We start from the raw sequence: 15,184 nt of genomic DNA on the forward strand, positions 1-15,184 counted from the left end.
GTTACTTGCTCTTTAAACTCAACGTTTGGAGCTTGTAAACTCCACACACCTCTCGTGCAGCACCAGCTGTCTGATGCTGCAGCAGCGTCAATCTTTCCGGCTGGATGAGTGAATTTCTTCATCAGAGTCAATAATCTACATCATAATTGGAGTCAGTCATGACCAAACAAAGTGTTCAGTCAACAAAGTCCAGACTTGCCGGCAATTATAAGTTTTATCCCGCTCATATTTGCCCTTCATGTTGCGCGCATCTCCTCGTCTCCTCGACTGGGAGCCTCTTGGCAGGAGGCGTTTTTCAAACTCTAAAAACTCCCAAACTTTGCTCAGCCTGAAGGTTACACATCTCCACTATCTTCTGATGTAAAGTAGTAACTTCATGAGGGATCGTATTTGTAGATTTGTTAAAGTCAACGATTACGTTTGTTGCAAAACTGCGACTTTGGCGCTTTTAACGAGTAAGTCCCAACACTGACAACAACGTACTGAATCTAGAACCAACATGCATACACAGACAGATCGGTCCCGCCTACTTACACTGTTGGTCTTTTTTAAATACGCAGTAATCGTTGCTTGTCTTTTTCACTTCATCCTGCATCCTAGCAGCAACCACTTTGGCGCCTCTGGAGTCGGTGTTTGTTTACGTCATGCTGCATTCAAAGTATTGGAAAAATGACCTTTAGGCGCTAAACCTCCAATTTTGTTTACTTTCTGGCCTTAAAGGTGGGTGGGGGGACGGATCAGGGTCAACCTAACAATCTAAATCTGGAGGGGACAGACCCCCCCCCCACTCCCCCCACCCCTCACTTCAATAAACAAACCAACATCTGAGCTAAGTACAATACCTGTAAAAAATTACATCATGCCCAGGAGAGTGCACAGAGGTAATGATAAAACACCTCCGACTTCATGGTGAAGAAATAACTGAGTTCCTGGTCTGTGGCACACTGCACCGGCTTACCCCCAGTTCCTCTTCCTCCACAGCCGACCCCCAGCCTACCAGTGCACTGCAGTCACAATCCAGAAAGTTAAAACTAAATACGTAGCTAATAAATGATACTCAAACCATCATTCAACCCAAATGCAAACGCTCAGCTAACATTAATCCTTGTATTTTTTCATAGACAAGCCTTCTGAGATTGCTAAAGTCCTTTCATCCATCTTCTTCCGCTTATCCAAAGTCAATTCGCAGGGGCAATAGCCTAAGCCCAGAGGCCCAGACGTCCCTGTCATGATTGCAGGTGAGGAGATGATTGACCATGTGTGAAGAGGCAGCTCAGGAGGTAAAAATGCAGGCTCAGATGAAGTAAAAATTGTTTTAATAATAGAGTGGGAACGGCACGACAAAACACAACGCTGACAGCTAACACAAACATTGATCTGACAAAGACTGGCACAAGGAGGGAGGTATAAATACACAGGGAAATCAGGAACACATGGGCAGGTAAACGAGGGACAGGTGAAAACAATAAGGGCTAATCAGGGCAGGAGAGAGACACAGTCAGGAAGGCAGGGGCAGAACATGACAGTACACCCCCCCCCCCCCCCCCCCAAGGGGCGGATACCAGACGTCCACAAGGTCACATAACACAGGAGACTAGGGAACAGAGCACAGGACTCGGAGACACGGAAACACTTTGACCTGGGACAGACTCGGGGCACAGGAACACTTGACTTGGGACTGACTGGAACACTTGAGTCGGGGCACAGGAACACTTGACTTGGGACTGAGGGACACGTAGACTTGGGACACAGGGACACGTAGACTCAGGAACTCGGACACTCGGACACTGGAAACTCGAACACTGGGTTGACAGAGCAGGTGCCTCTGATATAGGCGGCACAACTCTGGTCCTTGAGAGTTCCATGAGCTCTGGTTTGGGCTGCAGTAGCAGGACTCTGAAAAGGCTGCAGCCAGTAGGACCTGCAGGCGTAGGCCCCGCAGGCGTGGACCAGGAAGTAGACAAAGACTGCAGGAGCGACGCGAGGAAACCCAGCTCGGCAGCAGGTACTCAACATACGGTCGGAGCAGGTGCACAACCCAATTTGCTGTATCCATCGGCGGAGGCTCGGGTGAAGGGAAGCAGGAAAGGAGCAGGAAGACCAGCCCTACCACTCCGAAGAACGCTGGCGTGTGCAGGGGGTTTCACTTCCATCAAAACTCCAGGATCCACAGCTTCCTTAAAAAACAGGACGGGGCAGAACAGCAGGAGAGGAGAAATGACCCCGGCCACCCCGAAGACGAATAGGATGCGCCGGGATCTCCCAGAGGGCTCGACCACCCCGAGAACAGGTAGGATGCGCCGAAAACACAAAACTCCAGGCCGGAATCTCCCTCCGCTGAAAAAGAGAAAAAGTAAAAAAAATCCTCAAGGCAGATGTTGCAAGGCTCACCACAGATCCAGGTTGGTCAGATCATTCTGTCATGATTGCAGGTGAGGAGATGATGGACCATGTGTGGAGAGGCAGCTCAGGAGGTAAAAATGCAGGCTCAGATGAAGTAAAAATGGTTTTAATAATAGAGTGGGAACGGCAGGACAAAACACAACGCTGACAGCTAACACAAACAATGATCTGACAAAGACTGGCACAAGGAGGGAGGTATAAATACACAGGGAAATCAGGAACACATGGGCAGGTAAACGAGGGACAGGTGAAAACAATAAGGGCTAATCAGGGCAGGAGAGAGACACAGTCAGGAAGGCAGGGGCAGAACGTGACAGTCCCTCTCCCCAGCCACTTGGGCCAGCTCTTCTGGGGGAACCCCAGGGCCTGCCCTAGCCAGGCAAGAGACATAGTCCAAGCAGTGTGTCCTGAGTCTTCCTTTCGGTCTCCTCCCGGCTGGACGTGCCCGGTGTCTTTATCAGATCTGCTTGGGGGCCTGCACCTGCCAAATATGTCACAGTAGATGATTGGCTGAGGAAGATATGATACCACGTTCGTAAACAAAAAATAATAATAATAAACAAAGCACGTTGACAATAAAGATTTTGATTGGACAGAACGAATTTACGGTTGTAGTCTTAGCAGTAGTAGTCCTGTAGTGCAAACCTGTAGTCATGTAGTGCAAAAGACTGCAGATACCAGTCATAAAGGGACCTAACAGCCCATTTCAGAGAGCCTGGTACCCCATATTCACAGAGAACCCCCCACAGGGCCCCTGAGTGACATGGTAGAACACCTTCTCCAAGTTAACCAAACACATGTAGATTGGTTGGGTGAACTCTCACACATCCTCTGTGACCCTCCTTAAAGTATAGAGCTGGTCCAGTGTTCCACGGCCAGGACTAAAACCACATTGCTCCTCTTGAATCCGAGGTTCGACAATCCGATGGACCCTCCTCTCTAGAACCCCTGAATAGAGTGTGATCCCCTTCTAGTTGGAACACACCCTGCGGTCCCCCTTTTTAAATAGCAGGACCACTACCCCAGTATGCCTGTCCAATAAACTGCCTCCGACTTCCACGCACTGTTGCAGAGCCATGTCAGCCAACACAGCCCTACTTCATCTACCCCCAGAGCCTTGCCATCGAGGAGCTTTTTGACAACCTCAGTGACCTCAGCTCCAGAGATTAGAGAGTCCAACTCAAAGCCCCCAAGCTCTGTTTCCTCACTGGAAGATGTGCCGGTGGGATTGAGGAGGTCTTGGAAGTACTCCACACACCAATCCACAATGTCCTGAGTAGAGGTCAGCAACACACCGTCCCCAGTGTAAACAGTATTGGTAGCGCACTGCTTTCCCCTCCTGAGGTGTGGACCAGAATCACCTCAAAGCTGTGCAAAAGTCTTGCTCCATGGTCGCACTAAACTGCTCCCACGCCCAGGTTTTTTCCTCTGTGACCGCTCGAGCAGCATTCCGCTTGGACTATTGGTACCCATCAGTTGCCTCTGGAGTCCCACAGGCCAAAAAGACCAGATAGGACTCTTTCTTCAGCTTTACGACATCCTTTACTTTGGTGTCCCCCAGCAAGTTCAGGGATTGTCACCACAACCCAACACGACAGAAGTCGGCAACCCTGCAGCCGCAGCTCTATTTGGCCTTGACAACTGAGGCACAGAACATGGCCCACTTGGACTAAATGTCCCCCTCATCCCACGGAACATTTTGGAAGTTCTCTCGGAGGTGGGAATTGAAACTTCTTCTGTCAAGAGATTCCGCCCGCACAATCCGTGACAAGCACAGAAGTCCAATAAGAAAACACCGCTCAAATTCATATCGAGGGGGCCAATCCTCCTCACCACACCTCTCCAGGTCTCACTGTCGTTGCCCATGTTAGCGTTGAACAAAACAGCCCTTGACCTCCTTCAGTTGGTCCAGAACTCTGCAGCGAGGCTCCTAACTGGAGCAAGTAGAAGAGCACACCTCACTCCTATTCTAATGTCTCTGCACTGGTTACCCGTTAACTTTAAAGCTCATTTTAGAATACTGACTAGAACTTTCAGGGCTCTACATGGTCAAGCTCTTCCCTATATTACTGAACTGTTAAAGCCTAAAGCTTGGTTTATGCTTGACGCATTCACTTTCCGCGCGGTGATGCGGCCTTCGGATGGAACGCGCTTCACAACTCGCAGCTTTTAAGGTTCGTACGGCTCGTCTCTGCGGTGAGCCAATATTCTCCCAAACTGTAGGGGGCAGCATGGAGCTCTACGGCATGCATCCAACACTACACCATAGTAGAAGTAGAAATGACTGTTTACAACATGGCATTTCAGCATTTTTTAACAGCGTTCTCGTCTTTTCCGACAGTGCGAGCTATTTCTCTCCAAGAATTATTAACAACATGTTGATCACGGTGATCTTTGAGAGCTGAATCATACAAATGTCTGTATTTACGAACCTCTGCCATACTAGTTCTTGCCGGTCCGCCATGTTTTTCCGCGTCCGTCCATCCACGTGGTTAGAAATTTTCCGAGGTGCGCGTTGCGGAAATTCTGGGCCGTGTGGAGGCGCGGTGGAGGGGCGTGGTTGTTAAAATGACGCAAAATGACGCAACTTTTCCACGCGGAGCCGTGCGGACCTCGCGGACGCGTCAAGCATAAACCAACCTTTATGCTCCAACCCGAGCCCTCAGGTCCACACACCAGAACCTTCTAGAAGTTCCAAAGACCAGATATAAAAGTTGAGGCGGTCGCTCCTTCCAGACTGTTGCACCCCGGCTTTGGAATGATCTTCCTTTATCCTTACGCAGCACTGACAGTCTGGACACTTTTAAAAAAACAGCTAAAGATCCTTATATTTAAAGCTGATTTTACCTAAATCTTTTATTTTATTATTTTTAACTCACATTTGTAATCGTCTTTCATCTGTTTATGAAATTTTATAATTTATTCTGATGGTAATCTATTTCTGATTTGACATAATTATGGTTTTCGTACTTTGTTTTATTTTGTTTTGATCTATGTGAAGCACTTTGTGATTCAATGTCTGTGGTAAGTCCTATATAAATAAAATTTACTTACTTACTAAAGTCCTCCAGCTGGTCGAGGTAGTCACCGAAAGAAGCGCTCTCTAGCACCCTCTCCAAGGACTCCAAAAAGAGAACAATTTGAACAACTTACATTTTAAATTATTTGTAATTATTTGTAACTAGTTACAGCACCAATATTAACTGTGTTTTAATGACATATTTTTGTCAAAAATGTTATTGGACTAACACAACTTGTCCGATGGCAACATCTAGAGGCTGCCAAACACAACGCCTCTCGCTCCTGAAAGCACACCTTTGGCTAACAAACAGCTCAAAAACACATTGTTTTACAATTATTAAGGTTATGCTGTTTATTCATATATATGTATTTTATAGACTTACTTGTCCATGAGAAAGGTGGTCAACTCTGCATCAGACTAACCACAACACTGTGTGATTCACATCTGTATGTAAGTGGATGTCTAACATTACCGGCTAATGCTGAACAGCACGCAGTTCAAAGTGCATGGAGCTCTATAGGAGAGGAGACGGGCTTGGCAAAATAAATAAATACATATTGCCTATATAACACCACAGCACATAGGACTATTACTTTTGCGGATTAAAAGAACAACATTCATAAATCCTGAAAGGGGGAACACTCCGGATTGGGGCTTTAAGCGTGTGACAGAATTCTAAAACACCATAAAAGATCAATTTACATTTACATTTAGGGGTGATGGTGGCACAGGAGTTAAGTGCTCGCCCCGTAATCAGAGGGTTACAGGTTCGACCCCTGCTCAGTATGTCGCTGTCATTGTGTCCTTGGGCAAGACACTTAACCCACTTTGCCTGCTGGTGGTGGTCAGAAGGATCGGTGGCCCCAGTGCTCAGCAGCCTCGCTTCCGTCAGTGCGCCCCAGGGCAGCTGTGGCTACATCGTAGCTCATCCCCATCAGCCTTTTTCATCCCTTAACCGAGGCTCTTGTTTGGATTCCTTTCTCCTTCAACCGAGTGTCCTCTCATGTCTCACATTTCCCAGCTCCCTGGCCTGTCTGTCTCTGCTCTCCTCCTAACATTTTGCCTATTCTTTCATCTGAGCAGGACCTCCCAATTATGATCAAATGAACCAGACAGCCTTGACATCTGCTGAAGAGTGGATTAGATCGATGTGATTGGCGCTGTCAGTTGTGCAGCAGAATGAGAGTCAGTGAAGAACTGGTTCAGAATGTATTCGAATATCAGCTTAAATGACCACATGACATTCAATATCCCTTACAAACTCTTGAATGGAAAGGACTTTTAAATGCAATAAATCTGTTCTGCCCCTTTAAATGGGACTCAGAGGACAGTTTATCTTTGAGCAGGACTTAGGTTGATGCTAAGCTAATTTGTATTAAAGTGGGTTAAAGTTTTTATTCTTATCTGACATAAAAGTAAACTTCCTTCAAACAAAAAAAAGTTCATTTGGAATTGGTTTTCACTTATGTTGGACTGAGTGTCCACAGGTGTTTGTTATTATGAATGAATTAACATCACAATAAAATGACGGTGTAAGGCTCCACCGACTCGCCATCTGTCACAAATGAATGAGCTCACTGCTTGATGGAGGTGCAGTGGTGGAGTCATCCGTCAGATTTCTTATTTATCCTCACTCAAGTTCTAGTGCCATAAGGCAGCGCAAAGCAACTCTGCCAACAACTCATCACTAAATCCTAAAGCAGAGTGAATACAGTTAGTTCTAATTACTACCTTAGATTTGAGCAGCGCAGACCCTTGTTAGTCAGTAAAGATATTTAAATGTATCCAAACATCTACGTTTAGTTAATCGAGTGCATGTGGACGTGTAGTACCACCGCTCTGCTGCCAGAGGTTTTTCACAGCCAGCTTTTGCATGTTTATTTTGGTTTTATTCAATAATGAAAGGCACAGTGGGATCTGAGTTGTGTTTGTTTATGTGTGGTTAAAGTTTAATCGTTTAACATTATGGTAAAAAATTCATTGTATCCCAACATAAAACCTTCAAATGAAGGTAGAGTTCCAAATGTTCCCCATGAGTGCTGCGTGTTCAGACCCCCAGGTTCAACTCCAGCCTTTGTTTCGACTTTGGATCTGTTTACTTATTAACATGTTGTTTTGGCTGTACGACTTCTCTGCGATTGTCGAGGCGGCTGTTGCTAGCTGTGGTCGTAAGGTGGCCGGTGCCAGTCGTGGTGGCAACCCCCGTACCCGCTGGTGGACACCAGAGGTTCGGGGAGCCGTCAGGCTGAAGAAGGAGGCCTACAGGGCGTGGCTGGTCTGTGGGTCTCCGGAGGCAGCAGACAGGTACCGGATAGCCAAGCGGGGTGCAGCAGTGGCAGTTGCCGAGGCAAAATCTCGGGCGTGGGAGGAGTTTGGTGAGGCCATGGAGAAAGACTATCGATCGGCTCCAAAGAGGTTCTGGCAAACTGTCCGGCGCCTCAGGAGAGGAAGGCAGCAACTCGCTCACACTGTTTACAGTGGGGATGGGGAGCTGCTGACGTCAACTGAGGCTATAGTCGGACGGTGGAAGGAATACTTTGAGGAGCTCCTCAATCCCACCAATGCGCATTCCGAGGAGGAACCAGAGCTGGGAGGCCTGGGGATGGACTGTCCGATCTCGGGGGCAGAAGTTTCTGAGGTAGTCAAACAACTACACAGCGGCGGAGCCCCGGGGGCGGATGAGGTTCGTCCTGGGTATCTCAAGGCTATGGATGTTGTAGGGCTTTCATGGTTGACACGTCTCTACAACATTGCGTGGTCATCGGGGGCAGTTCCTAGGGAGTGGCAGACCGGGGTGGTGGTCCCCATCTTTAAGAAGGGTGACCTGAGGGTGTGTTCCAACTATAGGGGGATCACACTCCTCAGCCTCCCTGGAAAGGTCTACTCCAAGGTACTGGAGAGGAGGGTCCGATGGATAGTTGAATCTCAGATAGAGGAGGAGCAGTGTGGTTTTCGTCCTGGCCGTGGAACTGTGGACCAGCTCTATACCCTTGCAAGGGTGATGGAGGGGGCATGGGAGTTTGCCCAACCAATCCACATGTGCTTTGTGGATTTGGAGAAGGCTTATGACCGTGTCCCCAGGGGCACCCTGTGGGGGACGCTCCAGGAGTATGGGGTGGGTGGCTTTCTGTTAAGGGCCATTCAGTCCCTTTACCAGAGGAGCGTGAGTTTGGTCCGCATAGCCGGTAGTAAGTCGGACCTGTTCCCAGTGAGGGTTGGACTCCGCCAGGGCTGCCCTTTGTCACCGGTTCTGTTCATCACTTTTATGGACAGAATTTCTAGACGCAGCCGTGGTGTGGAGTGTGTCGAGTTTGGTGGCAGGAGAATCTCGTCTCTGCTTTTTGCGGATGATGTGGTCCTCCTAGCTTCATCCAGCTCTGACCTTCAGCTCTTGCTGGGTAGGTTCGCGGCCGAATGTGAAGCGGCTGGGATGAGGATCAGCACCTCCAAATCTGAGACCATGGTTCTCGACCGGAAAAGGGTGGCTTGCCACCTCCGGGTCGGGGGAGAGGTCCTACCTCAAGTGGAGGAGTTTAAGTATCTCGGGGTCTTGTTCACGAGTGAGGGTAGGAGGGATCGGGAGATCGACAGGCGGATTGGTTCGGCGTCTGCAGTGATGCGGACGCTGAGCCGATCTGTCGTGGGGAAGAGGGAGCTGAGCCAGAAAGCCAGGCTCTCGATTTACCGGTCGATCTACGTCCCAATCCTCACCTATGGTCATGAGCTTTGGGTAATGACCGAAAGAACGAGATCGCGGATACAAGCGGCCGAAATGAGTTTCCTCCGTAGGGTGGCCGGGCTCAGCCTTAGAGATAGGGTGAGGAGCTCGGACATTCGGGAGGGACTCGGAGTAGAACCGCTGCTCCTCCGGATCGAAAGGAGCCAGTTGAGGTGGTTTGGGCATCTGGTCAGGATGCCTCCTGGACGCCTCCCCGGGGAGGTGTTTCGGGCATGTCCTGCCGGCAGAAGGCCCCTGGGTCGACCCAGGACACGTTGGAGAGGTTACATCTCCAATCTGGTCCGGGAACGCCTTGGGGTCCTGCCGGAGGAGCTGGTGGACAAGGCCGGGGAGAGGACGGCCTGGAGCTCCCTAGTTGGGATGCTGCCCCCGCGACCCGGACCCGGATAAGCGGAGGAAGACGAGACTTCTCTGGACTTTGGTTTGAATCGTGACATTTACTTACCAATCAAGTTGAAAGTTTGACCTAAACACATGCCCAAGAGTAGTTTAACAGGGTGTAACCCTAAAGGTTCACACGGAAATGTAGAACACCAGTCCTTTTTGAAATAAGACTGGTCACCTTCACCCCAAATCCACACTGGAGGCATCAGCGGGACTGAACAGTGTTCTTGCGTGCTTCACTGCGCACAAATCCAGCCACAGAACAGCTTCTCCACCGTTCTCGCCAGACTCGCAAGAACGCAAAATCCCTCAAGACTTCAAAGGTCACAGTTTGTTAATGCCATCCATTATTAAGGGGTGATGGTGGCACAGGAGTTGAGTGCTCGCCCCGTAATCAGAAGGTTGCAGGTTCGCTGTCATTGTGTTCTTGGGCAAGACACTTGACCCATCTTGCCTGCAGGTGATGGTCGGAGGGACCGGTGGTCTGCCAGTGTGCCCCAGGGCAGCTGTGGCAACACCGTAGCTCATCCTCACCAGCGTGCAAATGTGTGTGTGAATGGGTGACTGACTGATTGTGTTGTAAAGTGCCGTGAGGGGGGTCCAGGATGTTAGAGGGTGCTATTTCAAATACAGGCCATTTACCATCAAACCAAAAAGGAGAAGAAGGAAATCATGTTTGGTGTCATATATGATGTTGTTCCTCTCCACTGCCAGGATTACAGCACAGCCATGAAAAACACTGCTGCACTTCTGAAAAGGTGTTGGGAGTAAATCCGCCATTAGGTCACATGTATTGACATAATCTACATAGATATGAAATTGCATCGCTGCAACAGTGATTTTTTATTATTACTGGATATTTTAAACTGAAACTGTTTGTGATTTCCTGTCTAGCTCTATGTCAACTGTGGATATTTACATGTCCCAGAAGCATCTCGCAGCAAAAATAAAACCCAATCCCATCTTAAACGGTGAGGCAAGCCGCTTCTGGGACTCCCCTGAAATGTTCTGTGCCACGGCCGGTTTGCATCAACCCTGTAGACTATAATGGATTTTATTTAAAGCAGCGACGTTCTGCTGCCATTCTGCACCGGTGATGCCTCCAGTGTGAAGCCGGGGTAAGTTTCACATGCATGCTGAATGTGAAAATACTCCTCATTATCATCGTTAGCCACAAAAAGGAAAACAATCAGATCTCCACTTAAGCTGTTTTTATAGGACCATAGCGTTTGCAAAATGGCTCCCTGGGGAGGATAAAGGTCATTTATAAGATCAGACTGTGGCGGTAATGTGGCGCAATCGTGGCAGTTTTATAAAATATTAGGTGATGGCGGCATAAAGGGGGTACGGGGGCAGTCTGCGCTGCCGCAGACTTCCATTTATCTTGGACATAACTTGCATTTTATTGCGAATGAAGCCGTGATCATTAAGTTTTTTTTTTTTTAACAAGCAGCTCCTAAAGGTGTCTGTCCCCATCAGTCCCTGTGCAGTCTCTGGTGATCTGAGCTTCAGCTCTAACAGAGAGGCTCATGGGGCGCTACGGCGCTCCAGTTTGCCATCTCAGCTGATTTTGTTCAAAAAGCGAACCTCATTGCATGTGTTTACTTTCATTTTCAATAAATTTGCCAGCTGGAGCTCAGCAATAACTCCCCACGTCATCATGACATCTGCCTCTGTTGCGCTGGGGCGCAGACGGCAGACCATTACCGCAATATTACTACCAAGCGAGGCGGAACGAATGTCGCAAAATTCGTGCAACGCCATGCTGTCTTGGCGCGTTTATAAGACATACCATTGCGGTAATATTACGCCGATTTGCCAGCATGGTGTGTCTTGTAATAAGGGCTATTGTCACAGGGAGAATTAGTATTCATGGCCCCGCCCACCTTTGCTTGTCACCGCAGGAAGGAGACAGCAGCACACATTTCGGCTAGTAGAAGCTAACAATTAGCATCCCTCCCAAATGTCAGAAGATGTTCAGCTTTGTGTTATTTGTGGAGATAACACTTTTATATCATATATATATATATATATATATATATATATATATATATATATATATATATATATATATATATTACTGAGTAAAGCTCCACAGATGCTTTTGGGAACTGGTTGAGCCTCCTTGCATCTGACCCACTGCCATCATGCAATAGCATCCATCGCTAACAGCGATGTCTGAGAGCTGAGGTCTTGTCAAAGAATCAAAACAAATACAGAGGCTGAAAATAACTCTTCTGATGAACGTAACCATTAGCTGCTAACGCTATAGAGCTAAGCTACTATGCATGCAGACATTACAGCTGAGATAAGTGTGAGCTATTGATGCTGAAATAAAATCTCCTGCTGGACTGAGTCTTATTGAATCTATTTCCACTTGCAGAGTGTGTTTAAGTGAAGCTGACGCCGGTAACAAACCGTGGACAGTGCATCTAAAAATAAAGTGGTGGTGGTGGGTTCTCTAGTGTGTTTTGTTTAATTTCACATGAGTGAATTTCACACTTAAGAGGCCTTTAGCAAAGACAGGCAGAGGCAGTGAGATAAAAGCAAGAAACGAAATGCGGGACAGGCAACAGGGACAGTGAGATAGCCGTGTCCCTCAGCAGATGGTTGTCATTAATTTGCTTAATGGTATCTAACACAATCAACAAGAACTGTGGCTTTAAATCCAGATCAAATACTCAGTTATGACTCTGGTTATTTACTTCCTGTATTTTATCTCAACATCAGCTAAAATAATGACCTATATAGGGCTACACGATATTAGGAAAACCTGCGATATTCGATAACAGTGCTTAATATTGCGATATCGATATTACTCACGATAAATGAACAAATACTAAAGTATGCAGTGTTGATGTCGTCTTGCGTGTGACGTCTGCTCTGGGTTCAAAGCAAACAAAAACTAATGCATGAATTCCATTACAACATAACATTTTTATTGCAAAAATATGCAGCTGCACCTGCTACTGTATTAGCAGCAAAACAACAAACTGCATGCATGCAGTTTCTCAGTGACTTTAAAACATCACCTCCACCATAAAACTTTTTCTGATGCTCCAAATACAGAAAAACATCCCTTACCAGGGTTTTTGAATAAATAAAAATATCAGAAAATAAGTTTAAATGTTAAATAATAGTTTGCATCACTTAAATGCAACAGCAAATTCTCTCATTGCTACTGAACATTTTCTCCACTTATGTGGTTATGATATAAGGCTGTTGCTGCAACTGGGAAGTGAACTGTGCTGGGCCAAACGAGGAGAATATTAAGATTTTCTGAGGGAAAGAGAAAAACAATTGTCTACCTTTCAGAAGAGGAACTGGCAAAAAAACTACATGGAAAATATGTGAAAACGTTTGTTTTAACCCCAAATTGAACAAGTTTACCTAGATCTTAAAAAGCAGCTCAGATGATGAAACTGCAACTATGATTCTGATAGCAAGCTAAGAAATTGAACTAAGATAATCAGCTAGCAGAGCTTCTGACTGACAGTTTATGTGCAGCAGCAAATCAACTATCCTGATTAACAAGGTCATAAAAGCTCATTAATAAAAAATCACTTTGATGTGTGGGGGAACTTTTCCAGGCCCTCTTTAGCAGGGTGGGACTGGGAGGAGAGTGCTGTAGCCTTTTAGCTGGAAGCTAACCGGATCCTGGGGCTAACGGTGGGTTGGTTCACCGGCACGTGTCGGAGTCAGCCCGGTTATTATCAGCTGCTTAATGACACCGGGTGGACTCACGTTCACGTTTGAAAGCAGCGATGATTCCAGAAACCTCAGCACAAAGTGTGTTCGTTAATCGGAGACAGCATGACGAACAAGAGAAGTGAGCAGCAGCGGAAAGCGGGGGCGGAGCGGAGTGGAGATAGTGGAATTTTGGGGTAAGGGTCTACGTCGGGGGCGGGCGTATTACGTGAACGGACCCATCTGATTGGCTGCATATCAGAAGGGCTACATTTGATTGGTCAAATAATACTTCCACGTAAAAAACAGAGCTGGTTTACAAAAGTTGATGTATGACACAGATGGAAATGTTTGAGCCAAACATTTATCGCCGTTTTTGACGTGATTTGCGATGGGCCTATCGCACGTCCTGTTATCGCGATGACGACAATTTTTCGATATGTTGTGCAGCCCTAGACCTATAGAAGCTGAAACTCGGTTTACCTGCTGCTGTTGGGTTGGAAGCTGACCAACGATCTTTACAGGAAAGTAAAAAAGTCGATCACAGAGCAAAGAAAATAGTGCTCATCTAAAAATGGTGCAGTTTTAGCACTGTTGCCTGAAAGGTAACAGATTAAAATCCCACCGCTTGGCATGTTTTACCCATGTGTAAAGCTCAGTATATGGTCTCTACTCTGCCCGGATGCCTTCCACACCTTTATGGTCGTGAATATAATTGCACAACTGGAAGATGAAACTTCCTAACGTAATGCTGAAAAAATGGTCATCAACAACACGACACCCAATATTTACAATATTAAACACTTATTTATTGGGCTTCAATAAATAAATTATCTTATATTGCAAATTGGAAACAACTACAGCTTTGATTAATGCCCAGAACGAAAATAAATAACAAATGTTACTGTTGGCTACATATAAAAAAACATCTCAGTGCATAGTAACCTATTTTGCTGGGTCAGAGGTATTTAGATTAAAAACCAAGACATTAATATGTGTTCTCACAGCTCTTTCGGTAAAAGTTCAACCAAGTAGGAAAAAATCTTATACAAACAAAAAACTCAACAGTCCAGGTTTGTTTGGTTATGATCAGAAATATTTTTCCCAAAAATAACCGTTTTAGCATAAGGGCCCTTTGTGTATTTAAAAAAAAACTAATGTCACCTGAATAATGGAGCATCAGATCAGCCACAACAAGGTTCCTTTTTCACAGTCCACTTCCAGATTCTTTATGCCACGTTCCTCTACTAGCGGATAAAACTGACCATTTAATGCGGCTCCCACCAACTTAATTTTATACAACGGCTGGATAACTGCAGAGCCTGGACGTAGAAATAGCCGCTTTGGGGAGTTTGCTAGCTTGCGGTGCGCAAACACTCTTTATTGGCTGTTGTCGCCCAATCCGTGGCGATCCTCTTCCTCCGTCTGTACTCACAGCCCGGCTCCCTGCGTCCTCTGGGCGAACACAATTCCAGCGGCTTAATCACAGCCAGATGAACGCAGAAAACAGCTGCCCTTGGAAACCTGCCAACTCCCGGTCCGCACACACTCTTTATAAGCTGCAGTGGCCCGATCATCAATCCTCTTTTTCGTCTGCTCACAGCCAGGCTCCTTCAGTTATCTTCAGCCGTAAAGAAAAAAACTCCACTTTCTTCTTTTTCAGTTATTTTTCTATCTTCTTATATTTGCTTGCTGCGCCCCCTTAACCCTTTCAGCACGAGCCGCTCATCTAATGGTCACTCCCTGCCTCCTTGGGAATCATGGGGAAATGCAGTCCTTGTCTCATCCTCTACATTCCCCCTGACTAGAATTTGCTGTGTCCTCACACAAATAAACTATAGCAAGACACAAGATGATCAGTTTAGGTACTTATTAACAGCTAACAAAGTACACCAAAAGTACTTTAAACAGGCTTGTTGAAAACACAGAGAATACACATTGTGAACCTT

The sequence above is a fragment of the Nothobranchius furzeri genome, chromosome 1 (genome assembly GCF_043380555.1).
Source record: "Nothobranchius furzeri strain GRZ-AD chromosome 1, NfurGRZ-RIMD1, whole genome shotgun sequence".
NCBI classification, from domain to species: domain Eukaryota; kingdom Metazoa; phylum Chordata; class Actinopteri; order Cyprinodontiformes; family Nothobranchiidae; genus Nothobranchius; species Nothobranchius furzeri.